Consider the following 17,373-nt stretch of genomic DNA (forward strand, 5'->3'; position numbering starts at 1 on the left):
GAGAAGAAAAGTGAAGACCCATCAGTCAATTATGGGATACTCTTTAAAATTACTCTGAATAGTGGTGTACATACACTGCTTCCTAAACTTGTCAGGTGTCTGTATGATATCATTGTAAAACAACATTTAAAAAAATCTGTTAAGAAATGCTTTTCTCATCTTTCCCATTAATGATAATGGTTTGTGAACACAATACAGACTTATTTACTGTCACGGCTGGGGCGGCAGTCGTGTGGAGGGTGAGAAAGGAGGATCCAATAGCAGACAGCAGAGAATAGCAGAGTCCAAAAAGGCCCAGACGGACAAGTTCAGGGGGCCGACCCGGAGGCCGACAGCGCCGGAGGCCAAAACAGTTCAGTTCCGGGGGCCGACCGTGTGAAAGGCAGCGGCAGTGGGGCAGGTCCGGAGGCCGGCCACGCAGTAGGCAGTGGCGTGGAAACAGTTCTGGGGGCCGACCGTGCGGACGGCGGCAGCGGCAGTGGGGCAGGTCCGGAGGCCGGCCACGCAGTAGGCAGTAGCGTGGAAACAGTTCTGGGGGCCGACCGTGCGGACGGCAACAGCGGCGTGAAAGCAAGTCTGGAGGCCGGCCACGGTGGCGAAGATGCCAAACATGCGGCCTGGCAGATGACCGACGATGTTGAGGCGGCAGTTGGGGACCTGAAGGCTGCGTGGCCTTCGCAGCACCAGACGAGACGGAAGCTGAGGCTGGACCAGACGAGGCGGAAGCTGAGGCAGAGGCTGGACCAGACGAGGCGGAAGCTGAGGCAGTGGCTGGACCAGACGAGGCGGAAGCTGAGGCAGAGGCTGGACCAGGCGACGGCGTGGATGAAGACACAGAGGCTGCAGCTGGCGAGGATGAAGACACGGAGGCTGCAGCTGGCGAGGATTCAATTCAATTCAATTTTATTTATATAGCGCCAAATCACAACAAATGTCGCCTCAAGGCGCTTCATAGATACAGAGAAAAGCCCAACAATCATGACCCCCTATGAGCAAGCACTTTGGCGACAGTGGGAAGGAAAAACTCCCTTTTAACAGGAAGAAACCTCCGGCAGAACCAGGCTCAGGGAGGGGCGGCCATCTGCTGCGACCGGTTGGGGTGAGAGAAGGAAGACAGGATAAAAGACATGCTGTGGAAGAGAGACAGAGATTAATAACAGATATGATTCAATACAGAGAGGTCTATTAACACATAGTGAGTGAGAAAGGTGACTGGAAAGGAAAAACTCAATGCATCATGGGAATCCCCCGGCAGCCTACATCTATTGCAGCATAACTAAGGGAGGATTCAGAATCACCTGGTCCAGCCCTAACTATATGCTTTAGCAAAAAAGAAAGTTTTAAGCCTAATCTTAAAAGTAGAGATAGTGTCTGTCTCCCGAATCCAAACTGGAAGCTGGTTCCACAGAAGAGGGGCCTGAAAACTGAAGGCTCTCCCTCCCATTCTACTTTTAAATACTCTAGGAACAACAAGTAGGCCTGCAGAGTGGGAGCGAAGTGCTCTAATAGGGTAATATGGTACTACAAGGTCATTAAGATAAGATGGGGCCTGATTATTTAAGACCTTGTATGTGAGGAGCAGGATTTTGAATTCAATTCTGGATTTAACAGGAAGCCAATAAAGGGAAGCCAAAACAGGAGAAATATGCTCTCTCTTTCTAGTCCCTGTCAGTACTCTTGCTGCAGCATTTTGGATTAACTGAAGGCTTTTCAGTGAGTTTTTTGGACATCCTGATAATAATGAATTGCAGTAGTCCAGCCTGGAAGTAATAAATGCATGAACTAGTTTTTCAGCGTCACTCTGAGACAGGATATTTCTAATTTTAGAGATGTTGCGCTAATGGAAGAACGCAGTCTTACATATTTGTTTAATATGTGCGTTGAAGGACATATCCTGGTCAAAAATGACTCCAAGGTTCCTCACAGTGTTACTGGAGGCCAAGGTAATGCCATCCAGAGTAAGAATCTGGTTAGATACCATATTTCTAAGCTTTTCAGCGCCGAGAACAATGACCTCAGTTTTATCTGAGTTAAGAAGCAGAAAGTTAGTGGCCATCCAAGTCTTTATGTCTTTAAGACATTCCTGCAGTTTAACTAATTGGTGTGTGTTATCTGGCTTTATGGACAGATAGAGCTGGGTGTCATCTGCATAGCAGTGAAAATGTATGCTATGGATGAAGCCGCTGCCGGCAGCGTGGATGGAGCGGCAGTCGGCGAGGATGATGAGGCTGCAGCTGGCGGCTGGACGGGCTCCTTGGGCCCTCCAGCTGACGAGGCAGGAAGCTGGACGGGCTTGCGGCTGTGCAGCTAGACGAGCTTGCGGCTGTGCAGCTAAACGAGCTAAAGACAGCTGAGCAGGAGAATGAACAGGCAACAAACAGTTTTTCTTGTCATCTGCTGCACAAAACAAAGCCCCTGAATAAACTGTCCCACAGTCCAAAACAGAAAAAGTGTCCTTCTCACTCACCACAGCCTGCAGTGCTATAGTCCTAATATCAGGCTGTGGGGTGATCGTCGCCTCCTCCCTGCGGACAGCTCCGATGGGCCGGGCAAGACCTCTGGCGGGCCGGGCAAAACCTCCGGCAGGAGAAGCTGACGTGACTGTTCCGGGGCGGCCGTAGTCCGCTGATGCTGGACAAAGCCTGTGGATTCCCGAGCTTGCACCACCTCCCGGGCTTTATGCAGGTTGCGAATTAAGTCCGAAAATCCCCTGACCTGGTGGAGATAGGGATTTCCATCCAGAATAGCCTCAATGGCATTTATCCCCACAACCTTCGCTCGTGCGTTGGAGGTGTGGGTTACCCAGTCCACCAGGCGTAGGGCGCGTGTGAGGTCGCTCTCCCCGGACAAAGCTGCTGGATCCATCTTGTGGTCGCGTCGTACTGTCACGGCTGGGGCGGCAGTCGTGTGGAGGGTGAGAAAGGAGGATCCAATAGCAGACAATGGTGGAGGTGCAAGTGGGTTTTATTTACAGTGCAAATAACAGAAGTGAGGGCAGGACAGAACATAAACCTAAACTGGGTGAAACTAACAAACAAACCTGGAACATAAGGTCAGCGGGAGAAACTCGGAGATCGCAAATGAGGACAGCAGAACAGAGAGACGTAGAGAAACATAGGGAATGAACACAGACGACGCGACGAGAAGCACAGGCAGACACCAACTATAAATACACACACCAGGTAATCAGGAAATGGCACACAGGAGGGGACACAGCTGGAACTAATGGGCATAACGAGACACAGACCTACAAAGTAAAACAGGAAACACACAGACTGTTTTACAACACAAAACTCGGGGACCTGTACAGAGAACAGAGGGAGACACAGGTAGGGAAAATAAACACTACAAACCCCAACAACCAATACAAAAACAGAATAAACTAGAAAATAATAATCACAAACTCAAAGCGCTGGGTCACCGACCCAGGACCATGACATTTACCAATACTTTGTTTCTACTTTTTTCTTTTATTTAAGATTGAGAAATAAAAATTGCAAAGATGTGTACGTGAATAATAAGTGAGTATTAATCTGTGTTGCATTTTGCCTTTGTTTGTGTTGATACTGTAATATGTTCACTTTTTAGGAGCCAATGTATGGGCTCAAATTGTGGTCATAAATATTTTGTACTTGTGAATCAGGATTTATATGTGTAAAAAGAATTTGTGTGTGTGTAAAAGAGATTTGTATGTGTAAAAAGAATTTGTGTGTGTGTAAAAGAGATTTGTGTGTGGACTTAGCCAAAAAATATGGGTGAATCTCTGCAAGTTACAAGTACGAATTTTGACCCTATTTTTCTTTCTTTGATCTGATTGGCCAATGTCGTGTCAATCACAAATTTAACTATCCAATCAGAGAACAGATGGGTTTGGCTATTGGAGGGGTGCTTTATGGAGCTTCAGGTCCTTGAAGGGAATAAATGCCCTTTTACATGCCAGCCCAGCGTTTTCCTTCATCACCACGAAGGAAAACAGTCTGTGATGGTCCGAGTTTGGTGATTTTTGTGTCACAGGTTTACGTGCTTAATACAGGGACCTCCACAGCCTTCTCAACAGCAGTGCGGACTGCGGGGCGGGGGGGGGGCACTGTTTTGGAAATGACAGTTTTCACTAGTGGGGATAGTTACAAAGCTTTCTTTGTTATGAATTAGCATACATGTTTTTATTGAACATCTGAAGAACTAGCAAAAAAACCCCAGAAACTCTTGGACATAAAGTCCGAGATAGAAACAACAAGGAGCAGGTGCATCTAGTACAAGTAGAGCTGCTGCAAAAACCCACAGAGTTCAGCAACCACTGCAACAAATTCTGGATCCTTGGCTTTTAGTTAGCATTAGCAGCACATCCTGCGTCCGATGTGAAAGGACCTTTATGCTGCGCACTGTGACTCACGGCAATGGTCCTGGGTCAGCCCTGACTTTGTGTTAAACTAATCCTAAAGTAATAATGGTATTTCTAACCACTGATATACCACAACTTTATCCTTTCAACAGCTGCTGAAAGTTAGGGGACCTAGCTTCTATTGGATATTTATATAGGGATCCTCCAGCTTCAAACTGTATTACCCTTCAAGGACCTGCAGTTCAAAAAAGCGCCCCTCCGACAGCCAAACCCATCTGTTCTCTGATTGGATAGTTAAATTTGTGATTGACATGACATTGGCCAATCAGACCCAACTGTATATACAGTTGGGTTATTGCACATAGAACTGGTATTGCACAGTGGTGGTCCATAGAGGAAGTGGGAAGAAAAAAAGGGGGGGGGGGGGGGGGGGGGGGCTGTGTTATGAGTTCAGGGTGGTTATGGCTGTTAAGGTGTGGACCCTCTCCACACACTCCCCGTTGATGTAAAGGGGGGCCAAGTCAGTGCTGTGTCTCCTGAAGTCAACAATGAGCTCTTTGATTTTCTTAGTGTTCAGTGCCAGGTTGTTTTCTGAACACCAGGCTGCCAGCTTCAGAACTTCCTCTCTGTAGTCTGCCTCGTCTCCCTTTGAGATGAGTCCGACTACCGTGGTGTCATCAGCAAACTTGATTGTGAGATTGTTGTGGGGATGGGTGGGATACACACACACACACACACACACAACAATCTGGCACGACCGGTAGGGGGTGAGGGTAGAAGGACAGGACAAAGACATGGTGTGGAATAGAGGGCTGATCTGATATCGTCGTGTTGGTGTTGTTCCCAGATCATCATAAAAATGTTGTTCCAGGTTTAACATTGCAAGTGACCAATCACATTGTTGTGACGTTATTCTATTGCGTGCCAAGCCATTCCTGCATTTATGAAATTCCAATGTTGCAAGGACAATATTAATTCTGCTTACCGTTTATTAAAAGGTTAGGGTCAGGGTCCGTTGATCGGCGGACAGAGGCGGTTTCTTGCAGCTTAAGTACAGTTTTTTGTTTTACGGCGGTTTTTCCCGAAGTCGCAAAAGTATGACGTCACAACATTCTGATTGGTCACTTGCAATGTTGATCCTGGAACAACATTTAGTATGATGATCTGGGAACAACACCAACACGACGATATCAGATCGTGCAGAACAGAGATGAATAATAACTAATAATTAAATGCAGAGAAGTGATGCTTGGTTTTGGTTGTTTGTGGTTTTGTAATTTGTGCCTTTATAGTTTAGTTATAGATAACTTCATGTTCCTTCAGCCTTGTCTCTCTTTTAGTCTTTTTTTGTGTGTCAAGTTGATCTTGTGTGCACATTCAGTTGTGTCTCTCTTCCCGTTTTCTTTTGGCAAGTGTTGTTCCTTCCATCTCATTTGTTTAGTTGTCTCCAGTTTGGTTTCCCACCAGTTCCCACTCCCCTCATTACCTTGTATTTATATTGTCTGTGCATTCTGTGTGTTTGTGGAGTCCTGTATCCTAACTAAACTCTGATTTTTATGTCTTCTGTTTTTGTAATTATTTTCTTAGATTCTGGACTTTGTTTATGTTTTGATCTATCAGTATTAAAGCTTTCCTTTTGTGTTATTGGTGCTGCTCCCCAAGTACAAACTACAAATGAATCGACTTCTCACACAGCCTTAAACATGACAGGCATACAAATCTGTTTGTAGCAAAAATAAAAGGAAGTGCAATAAAAGATTTTTTATTCTTTGCAAATTTGCATTTCTTGAATATCAATATGAAAAGAAATTATTGGTGCTTCAGATTTTGCCTTTGAAAATACAGTAGAACAAGCTCTGTATCAAGTCATCAACAGATAATTTTGACCAGCAAAACATTTGGAAACACACAGGGCTAAAGCAGAGGAAAGCACAGCAGGCCTAACAGCAAGAAAAAGAAGCCCGTGGGCATTTTCTGTCCAGTCCCACTGGTTTCTGTACTCTTGTTTTGTAGCTGCCTCTTCTGACCATTTGTTAGATGGCAGCGTTTCATGTTTCCAGCTTTGTCCCAAACCAGCATCTTTGCCTGTGTCGAGCAGCAGCTGGATGTGTAGCTCACAAACAGTGGCTGAGATACATCCAGCGACCATTCTGAAATATTCAAAGGGGGGCCTCCTGTCTCTAATCTGGCCTTGTGGTTGTGTTGCTCTTGGTGGTGGTGGTAGTCTCCATTTGTTGATTTATCCCTCTGTGTCTGTTGCTGCTCAAGGCCAGGCTCTCCAAGGCTGTCCTCTGAGGTTGGGGTACTGTGAAACAAAATCAGAATACCTTCACCTTCCTGTAGCTGCAGAGCATCAAGGCCAGAGTGTCCGATATCTGATACAGACAGAGACACACTCCAGCTAGTCGCGTTGCAAATTGCAGAACAGTTAGATTGGACTCGTGCTGCAGAGCAGGATGGTGGGGACGTGTCTGAATCCTGTAGGCAAGAGAAAATCATCATATACACAATAAACCAAAAAGCAAGTTTTCGGCAGAATATCCTGCAGTTTCTTTTATTGCTCACCTGAGGGACCACAGTCAAGTAGGCTACTGCATAATTTGAGTCAGCAGAATGAAGATCATTTACAGTCAGTGTAAGGGTGACTGTCACCCCTGCCTGCGCTGTGGCTGGAGTCTGCAGGTACACCTGGTCACGAAAAGACCTTTGTTCTGCTACAAGAAAGCTGAAGGGCAAAAACATGAATTGTGAAATCATTTAACTTATACTTACAATACTGTGCCAGAGTTTTGAACCAGCCATCTTTTAATTTATATTTTTCTTAAAATGCAAAATAGATGCAAGGTTTTATCTCCTTTCTTTTAGTAGTCTCCAGGAATAGGTCTCCAGGCTTCTTAAAAGACATTCAAAGGTCCTCTTTGAATGCCGGCTGCCTTTTGTTCCACCCTCTGTCAAGATGATCCCACACTGCTTCAATAATGTTGAGGTCTAGGCTCTGGGAAGGCAAATCCATGAATAATAGTGTTCTACTTTGTGTGTTTTTTTTATCCAGGTATGCTTTTAATGCACTGGAAGTGTGTTTGGGATCATTGTCATGAAAAATTAAGCCACTGCCAATCAGGCCCAAAATGGAATCATACGTTTCTGTGTTCTTAATTGCATCAATTTTAACAAGATTCCCAACACCAATGGGTGAAATGCAGGCCAAACCATGACTGTAGATACTGACTGTTGTCATTCCATAAGACCTGTTACCACAGATTTTCAGTCCATAATTTGGCATATCTAAGCTTTTTCCCGTTTCCCTTCCTTGGGGATGGCTTCATGACGGCCTTTATAGGCATCTTTATCTGCTATGGATAGTTAAGTGGGCATGCCACTTCTTCTTTTGTCCTCAACTGGTCTAATTTCCTCACACTTTTTAATGACACACTACTCAGCTAATAGTTCTTTTGAATAATCGTGTTGGTACATTTTTGTTACTGTTTCACAGTGTTATATTTGAAATTTTCATTAAAAAGAAATGGGAACAAATGATGTGTTTTAATAACAAAGTGCATAAAGTTAAAATTTAACATTGGTTCTTTTCCCCATCTAAAGCACAAGTGCACACTGCAATAGGTGCACACCCTTAATATATCCACTAGAAAAAAAGAAAATTAGAAAGCCAATCTGATATGAAGAGCAGAATTGAGGGGTGACTCAAGACTTTTGTACATAACTGTATAATTTAAAAATAATTTTGTGTTACTAAGTTTAAATAGTTTTCAAAGATGAGAGAATGCCAGCGAAGGTGACAAAAGAAGCGGGATGGCAGTCTAAGTTCTTTGAAGTTTGCTTTGCACCTGTGCAAGATGTATTTTCATTTTGATCTACCTGTGTTGCCTCAGCTGCATTTGAATAAAGCACCAAATCCACACTTAGGCTTAAATTTCAAAACTCACATTTTAACTACTGATTTTATCTACTGTTCTGATTTTATCTGTTTTGATTTTATATACTGTTTTGTTTGTTTGTTTGTTTGTTTGTTAATTAGTTAGTTTGTTTGCTTGTTTTAATCAATTTTAAATCATGCTTTTTATTTTTTTTTGTTTCTAATGTCTCTGTAAAGCACTTTGAATCACCTTGTTGTTGAATTGTGCTATACAAATAAACTTGCCTTGCCTATTGTTCTTTTTCATCTTAATTCAGATACATTCTTTGGGATTGTTCTCACAGTCTGTGCTTTCATGAGGAGAGAGTGCAACAAAGCACAAGGCCCATAAAAACAACCTGTTCCTTTTACTATGTCACGGTCCCAATTAAAACTCTCCAGGATTGATTCAAAGACAGTCATTCACTTTAACAGAGTTATTTTATGCCATAATGGTTATTTTTATTAGCTTCCAAATTAGCAGACAAATGCAAATATTTCTTTAGAGCTGTAGTCAGACCCAAAGAACTTGGTAAAAACAGTCTCACCTCAGTTCATCCTGTATGTCTAGCTCTGTAGATCTGTTTGATCACGTAGCACCGCATCAAGAGTATCAAGAAACGCCAAAACACATGCTTGTCAGTGGTTAAGCAAATCACAACATTTCCATCTTTGAAACAAAATAGCAAAGTCTTCACATTTGTGCGTCCTTGAGCTCTTGTCTCTTATTTGCTCCTCGTGGATATAGAAACCCTCCCACCCACCACAAAAAAAAAAAACAGGACCTGAATGTTAGAGGCACTTTCTTCAAATGAGAGTTTAGGTGATACTGCACAGTCTTGGGTGTGCCTCTTAGCTTTAGGGGTGCACTGTGGGGCAAACGATATCTCGTCATAGCTCCCCATTGCCCCTCCTTATCTCCCCATTAAAGCACGGTGCATTGATTCACCACAATAGGGCTGAATATATTACCAGTCAGGGTGTTCAACTAAGGCCTTCCCCAACCCCCTCTTTGCAATGTATCACACTCTGTGTTCCTCACAAAACCAAAAAAAGCACTTTGCAAAGGCGTTGCAAAGAGGGTAATCAGTTGCTAGACAACTCCAAAGAGGGTGTTGACCTTGCAGGACTGAAATGTGGTTAAGGTTATAAAGAATACAGAATGTCTCTGCTTTGTGTTTTTGTTGTTGTTTTCTTATGCTGTTTTGTTTTCCCTTTTTTCGCATTTTAATTATTAAAATTAATTATTACAACTGAAAGTGAAACACGAGATGCAACGGTTGTTTTGTTGCTGTGTCTCACTCTCCTGCCCTGACAAACCAAAACACACCCAAGAGGAAATTCTAATGTGTTATAGAAAGTGATCAGTGGGAGACTTTGCTATGGAGCTGCAGTTATAATGAAGGACAAGTGCATTGTACATGGTTCCATGCAGGCACTCATAGCAAGAAAGAGGCTAAACAAGTCTGCTAACTTTTGCAATTTACCAGAAGAGTGCTGAGGTTGTTGAGGGTAAGGTTACTGTTTCCTGTTTACCTGCAGTAACGTAAGCTAGTTCACCACATTGACATCTCTGTCTGTCACCTAAACCAAGTAAGTGTTACAAAAGCTTCTTTCTGTACTGAACAGTACAGTTTGTGTCTTATTATTTTTATAATTCATGTAACTGGAGAGTCCTCTTCACAGACAAAGTTTAATATTGGAGTTCTACAGGGTTCAGTACCAGGACCAGTTCTGTTTACATTATACATGCTTCCTTAGGCAGTATCATCAGAAGGCATAGCATACATTTTCATTGCATTGCCAACTTTATCTATCCATTAAGTCAGATTACCACCCAAGCAAGCACCGAGTGTGCTACGATGTAATGACAAATTCACAGAGAAACTTGCGGATTCTTCCACTGACCGCTGCGGCACACCTCCACCAGGGTAAACCTCCGCCCCTCCCACTCCTGCTTTACAGGTGAAAATAGAGCAACAGGACCGCTGGTCTTTGATTTTATTTATTTTCTGCTGTGGTCTACTTGCATCAATTCGAAAGAGTGAGTGTAAACACACACAAAAAATATTTTATTTTATCTGCTGGAATGTGCAGAAAATAGGTTTAAATGTTAAACAAATTTCTTCCAGTCAGAGAATGTTGCATATAATTAAATTTTTGCTTGATGCATAAAGTTAAAAGATTAAAACTAATAAAACAAGTTTTAAAAACAGACTTTTCCATTTGATTACACTTTGTATGATGGATTACGTAGAAAAAGTAGAATTGGGCTGAAAGATGTATTGCTTTATTACCTATTCAGGTTGTAAATCGTGTTTTTAAAAAGTAACTAAGTAATCAGTAAAGTAACGGGATTACTTTGGGGGAAGTAATCAGTAATTAGTTACTGATTACTTTTTCAAGTAACTTGACCAACACTGATTGAATGTGTAATTGCACTTGTATCCTGCATCCTGTCACCAACTGACAGAAAATTCTCCATAATCGAAAAGTACAGATTGGCTTGTGTCTGGTGTGAGAAGCAGTGGAGAACCTGTGTATGTGTATGTACTCAGATTTACAGAGATAAAGTTCAGGTAGGCAAACACATGGGAAAGGGAGGGCCAAGGTTCTCGACCACCATTTTGGTCCATCAGCAGACAGGGCCCAAGCACATTCATCCTCAGTGACAAGAAACACTGGAAGATAGAAAGACTTTTTCCCTGTTCACAGTGGTCTAAAGGGTCACCGCAGAATGACTTTTAAGAGTAAGCAGGCAAGGTTCGCCTAGCAGGTAACAGAAAGAGAGACACCTTCCTGTTTGGTGTAAACATTGTGTAATAAAGTATCCCTCACATGGAGGATTAAAAAAATGTAAATGGTGTAGGTGGATCTCTTCACTTAAAATTGAAAATAAATGAATAAAAATGTATCAAGAAAAATAATTCTAAAGTAAAGTTTTACCTTCAGAGCTTCAGCTGACTGCATTATATTTTGTTTTTAAACTTTCTATTATTTCGACATAGGCTTAATAAACCTGAGGTGTATTGCGTGAAATAAATTTTTATCCAGAGTTTGTTGATTCCAAGTGCTTTGCAGAAAAATAGACATGCAATCAAATAGCATGTCTATGTTTCTTACATGTGTTCAGGTAAACCATTATGTGAGGCAGGCAAGAGTTGGCTTTTGTCGCTGCTGCAGCTTTGCAGAAAATGTCTTGGGTAATGGAGATGTTGGCCACCAGGCGGCAGGCAAAACGTATTTTGGAGAATTCATATTTAATGCTATATATATATATATATATATATAACACCCAGCACGCCCCTGTGGGCGGTTTATCCTTCAAGCTCGGGTCCTCTACCAGAGGCCTGGGAGCTTGAGGGTCCTGCGCAGTATCTTAGCTGTTCCCAGGACTGCGCTCTTCTGGACAGAGATCTCCGATGTTATTCCCGGGATCTGCTGGAGCCACTCGCCTAGCTTGGGAGTCACCGCACCTAGTGCTCCGATTACCACGGGGACCACCGATACCTTCACCCTCCACATCCTCTCGAGCTCTTCTCTGAGCCCTTGGTATTTCTCCAGCTTCTCGTGTTCCTTCTTCCTGATATTGCTGTCATTCGGAACCGCTACATCGATCACTACGGCCGTCTTCTTCTGTTTGTCTACCACCACTATGTCCGGTTGGTTAGCCACCACCATTTTGTCCGTCTGTATCTGGAAGTCCCACAGGATCTTAGCTCGGTCATTCTCCACCACCCTTGGGGGCATTTCCCATTTTGACCTCGGGACTTCCAGGTTATACTCGGCACAGATGTTCCTGTACACTATGCCGGCCACTTGGTTATGGCGTTCCATGTATGCCTTGCCTGCTAGCATCTTGCACCCTGCTGTTATGTGCTGGATTGTCTCTGGGGCATCTTTACACAGCCTGCACCTGGGGTCTTGCCTGGTGTGATAGACCCCAGCCTCTATGGATCTTGTACTCAGAGCTTGTTCTTGTGCTGCCATGATTAGTGCCTCTGTGCTATCTTTCAGTCCAGCTTTGTCCAGCCACTGGTAGGATTTCTGGATATCAGCCACCTCCTCTATCTGCCGGTGGTACATACCGTGCAGGGGCCTGTCCTTCCATGATGGTTCCTCATCTCCCTCCTCTTTCTTGGGTTTCTGCTGCCTGAGGTATTCACTGAGCACGCTGTCAGTTTGGGCCATCTTCGTGATGTATTCTTGGATGTTCGTTGTCTCATCCTGGACTGTGGTGCTGACACTCACCAGTCCCCGACCCCCTTCCTTCCGCTTAGCGTACAGCCTCAGGGTGCTGGACTTGGGGTGAAACCCTCCATGCATGGTAAGGAGCTTTCTTGTCTTTATGTCAGTGGCTTCTATCTCCTCCTTTGGCCAGCCTATTACCCCAGCAGGGTACCTGATCACGGGCAGGGCGTACGTGTTGATGGCCCGGATCTTGTTCTTACCGTTCAACTGACTCCTCAGGACTTGCCTGACCCTCTGCAGGTACTTGGTGGTTGCAGCTTTCCTAGCGGCCTCTTCATGGTTCCCATTCGCCTTCGGGATCCCCAGGTACTTGTAACTGTCCTCTATGTCTGCAATGTTGCCTTCTGGTAGTTCAATCCCCTCAGTTCTGACTACCTTCCCTCTCTTTGTTACCATCCGACTACACTTCTCCAGCCCGAACGACATTCCAATGTCATTGCTGTATAGCCTGGTAGTGTGGATCAGTGAATCGATGTCTCGTTCACTCTTGGCATACAACTTGATGTCATCCATGTACAGGAGGTGGCTGACAACTGCTCCGTTCCGTAGTCGGTATCCGTAGCCAGTCTTGTTAATGATCTCACTGAGGGGGTTCAGGCCTATGCAGAACAGCAGTGGGGACAGAGCATCTCCCTGGTAGATCCCGCACTTGATGGTGACTTGTGCTATGGGCTTGGAGTTGGCCTCTAGTGTTGTACGCCACATCCCCATTGAGTTCCTGATGAAGGCTCTTAGGGTCCCATTGATCTTGTACAATTCTAGGCATTCCAGTATCCAGCTGTGGGGCATTGAGTCATAGGCCTTCTTGTAATCAATCCAGGCAGTGCACAGGTTGGTTAGTCTGGTCTTGCAGTCTCGGCTGACTGTTCTGTCTACCAGTAGCTGGTGTTGTGCGCCTCTGGTATTCTTGCCAATTCCTTTCTGTGTCCCGCTCATGTATTGACCCATGTGCCTGTTCATCTTAGCCGATATGATGCCTGACAGGAGCTTCCATGTAGTACTGAGGCAGGTTATTGGTCGGTAGTTGGAGGGGACTGGTCCCTTCTTGGGGTCCTTGGGGATCAGGACCGTCCGACCTTCGGTTAGCCATTCCGGGTGTCTCTCATCAACTAGCAGCTGGTTCATTTGTGCTGCCAGACGCTCATGGAGTGCAGTCAGCTTCTTCAGCCAGTAGGCGTGAACCATGTCGGGCCCTGGTGCTGTCCAACTCTTCATACTGGAGACCCTTTCTTGGATATCTGCCACTGTGATGGTTACTGGACCCTGTTCAGGGAGGTCGCTATGGTCTGCCCTCAGATCCACTAGCCACTGAGCATTGCCGTTATGGGTTGCGTCCTTCTCCCATATGCTCTTCCAGTATACTGGAAGAGCATATATATATATATATATATATATATATATATATATATATATGAGAGAGAGAAATAAAACCCAACAATATATTATATATGTTGTTGGCTTAAAGCACTGGCTGTTTACAAACTGCGTTTGAAGATGTGTTAAGAACGCTGTATAAAAAACTCTTTAAGAATTTAGTCTTAAATGCAGATGTTTGTATTTCAAAATACTTGTCTTGTATGATATTCTTTGGTCTTCAAATACCAGATCAGACTATTTTAACAACGGTGATGGGTAAGTTTTGTATAATAATAATAAAAACAAATTTAAGGTCCACCTACTCCACTCTGACGCGATCTCACTGAATGGTTCCCACGGATACAGGAAGTGTTTCAGTTCTGTATAGAAAACTGGCGTGGGGGCATTTAAGCCACATTTCACACACTGAAGAACGAAAGTACTTTGAGGAGACAAAAATCTTTCTTTTCAAAGGTAGGCATTTCTCTGAAAACCATTCCCGCACACCCGTTGCGTGTGTTTTGTGGAGAATTCTGTTATTTTTCTTTTAACAAAAAGCGGGCTGTAAAAAACAAACAAAAAAACAAAAAAAAAACAAATACAAACTGAAAAACAGCTTCGATCTGTGATCACCCTGCCTTCACATGACTTATTATCAAATATTCATCCGCTATGCTGCTTTGCTCAGTTTGAGAGTGTGTGTTTTGATCATGTGGAGGAACTATGTAATGGCACGAAGACATCATCTTGTCCAAATGATGTTTTTCCAACACATTTAAAAAATATATTTTTAAGGTTATCGGTACTGACATCTTAAGGATTTTTAACAGCAGTCTTAGTTCAGGTGTTGTGCCAGCCCGTTTCAAACATGCTGTTGTACAGCCTATACTTTAAAAAATCATCTCGATTCCTCTGTCCTCTCAGATTTCTGCCCTATTTCAAAGCTTCCTTTCCTGTCAAAAATTTTTTGAAAATATTTTATTCGTTCAGCTGTAATATTTTTTTTTAAAATTGACACTGTGTCCTTGAGAGGTTTCGGTCTGTTTTTAAAGCTCTTGGCAGCACTGAAACTGCAAAGTTTTTAACGGTCTTTATTTAGCCACTAACTCAGGAGACTCGGCTGTGCCTTTGTTTTTGGATCTGACAGCTGCCTTTAATACTGTTGACCACAGCATCTTGATCTCACATTGGGGCATTGCAGCATCAGATTGGTTCAGTGGCATTAGAGTGGTTCAGGTCTGAGAGGACTTTCTCTGTGAGCTTTGTATTGATGGGATTTCCGGCTCTTTTTAGAGATCCGGCTCTTTTTAGAGATCCGGCTCTTTCGGCTCGGCTCACTAAAAAGAGCCGGCTCTTTCGGCTCCGAAACGGCTCTTCAGGGTGTTTAGTTGCTTTAATTATTTAATCATTAACAATAATATAAAATTATGCAGAAAAGGAATTACTAATGTAAAAAAAAAGTGGTTTTATTTATATATGGCCCCTAGAGACAAAGCACGTATATTTAGCACTTCTGATGATAAGCAGTAATGAAAGGAAATCCTCTCTGATGTCCCAAAACTCCCATTTGTCCATATAAGATGCCACAAAGCTGCTGCCATAAACACAATATTTTATTACCGGGAATATAGTTACTCAAAGATGACAAACGGGAAAAAGAGACTAAAACAAACAAAGAGGAAGAAGACCATGAATCAACCACACATTGGATCCAGGCTTCTGTTCTGTAAAACTAGACTAACAGAAACCAAATCCAGGAGTACCGGTAACTCTCAACTCAACATATACTTGATAAACAAAACTATTAAAGGAACAGAAAGATGAAACCGATGCTGATGGAGTTTAGGTAGATGGAGAGGACCGAAACACCAGTTGGCGACCCCCATGTTGTGCTGTCTTCAGGTTTATATTTGTGCAGCAAGCCATGAGCGCCCACATTCAGCTCTAAGAATAAATCAGAGATGTGAGAGAGCAGGTTAATGAAGGTGACAATATAAACACAACAAGACGATGACCGGACCGATGCTCTCACGCCCCAAACTTAATGCATGACCTGATGTGTATGATCGTGAAACATTAGGTCTGCTCCTAAACAGGGTGTCATTTCTAGCTTTGGACTTTATTTGGATTTAAGCTACAAATTAAGGTCATACAGTCATCCTTATTTTTAATAAAAATGTGGGAAAAGTAAAACAAGTGAAAGACATGAAATACGTGCCTTCATTTAATCTACTCTAATTCTGTCTGCTAAAGTTACAACCAAAAGTTCATCCCCTACTTCCAGTTTATTTAAACTTCTGCTGCCAGATGTTGAAAATATTTATAGAGAAAAGGCTCTTGGATGCTTAATTGTTTTCTTTAAAACTTTGCAAAGCTTTTAAATCCTTATATTACGTAACTATTCCCTAGTTCTAGATTTAGATCTTAACTGTTCCTCAGTCAGATCCTCCTAACTATCATTGTTAGTTATTTGGCTTCTGGTGCCAAAATGAAAGCAACACTAAATTATCTTCTTTGGAGTAAATCTTTATGGTGGTTGTCTCTTGCACAGGAACAATGGTGAGAGCCTATGGTCTGCTAACTGCCCAAAAGGAACCAGGTAAAAAGTTGATGAACATCTAAATGCTCAGGAGACTAAACTAATTTTGAATTTAATCAAAAACAATTGTGTTTGGATGTTTATGTTTTTCTTTTAGTTCCTCTGAAGAGCATTGGGGTGGAGCTGGAGGTGAGGGACCATGTGGCTACAGTGGTCTCCACTCTGAACTACGAGAATAAGGAGGACAAACCATTAGAGGCTGTTTTTGTCTTCCCTCTGCCTGGAGATGCTGCTGTCTGTCATTTCAGTGCTAAGATCGGACAGACACAGATTGTAGCTGAGGTGAAGGAGAAACAGAAGGTGAGCTGGACAGTAAATATAACCTCATTATAAGTGAGATTCAAAATAACAATAAACACAGTGAATGTCACTGACATGTGTCACCTGTCCCTCAGGCTCATGAGGAGTATGATGATGCCCTGAGCTCCGGTCAGCAGGCCTTCCTATTGGAGGAGAGTGATCAGAGTCCAGATATATTCTCTGCCTCCAGGAGAGAGCACCTCCATCAGGTTGGAGTACGTGACTGAGCTGGCTGTGCAGGCTGATGATGGTCTGAGGTTCTGTCTGCCTGCTGTGCTCAACCCTCGATACCAGCCTCGGGGTAGGAAAAAACGTTGACACTAACAGAAAACCTCAAACTCACACCTCTGCATAGAAAAAGGTTTCATAACTGCAACTATGGTGGTTGAGGAATTTCCAACCTCTTTCTCTCTCTCCGTCTCTCTTCCTCCATAAATATTTTTGAATTTGTTATGTACACATAAAAGATAAACTTGAAAAGAATTAAGCGTAACATGGAAACATAAACAGTGAAAGCAACTGTCTTTCTCAACACTTTATTTTCAAGTCCAGAATCTATAACATGATTAGCGGATGGACTTTGGGGTTATGGAGTATCTGTGCTGTGTTAGG

Source organism: Neolamprologus brichardi, chromosome 14 (assembly GCF_056152115.1).
Source record: "Neolamprologus brichardi isolate AB-2024 chromosome 14, ASM5615211v1, whole genome shotgun sequence".
In the NCBI taxonomy this organism is placed as follows: domain Eukaryota; kingdom Metazoa; phylum Chordata; class Actinopteri; order Cichliformes; family Cichlidae; genus Neolamprologus; species Neolamprologus brichardi.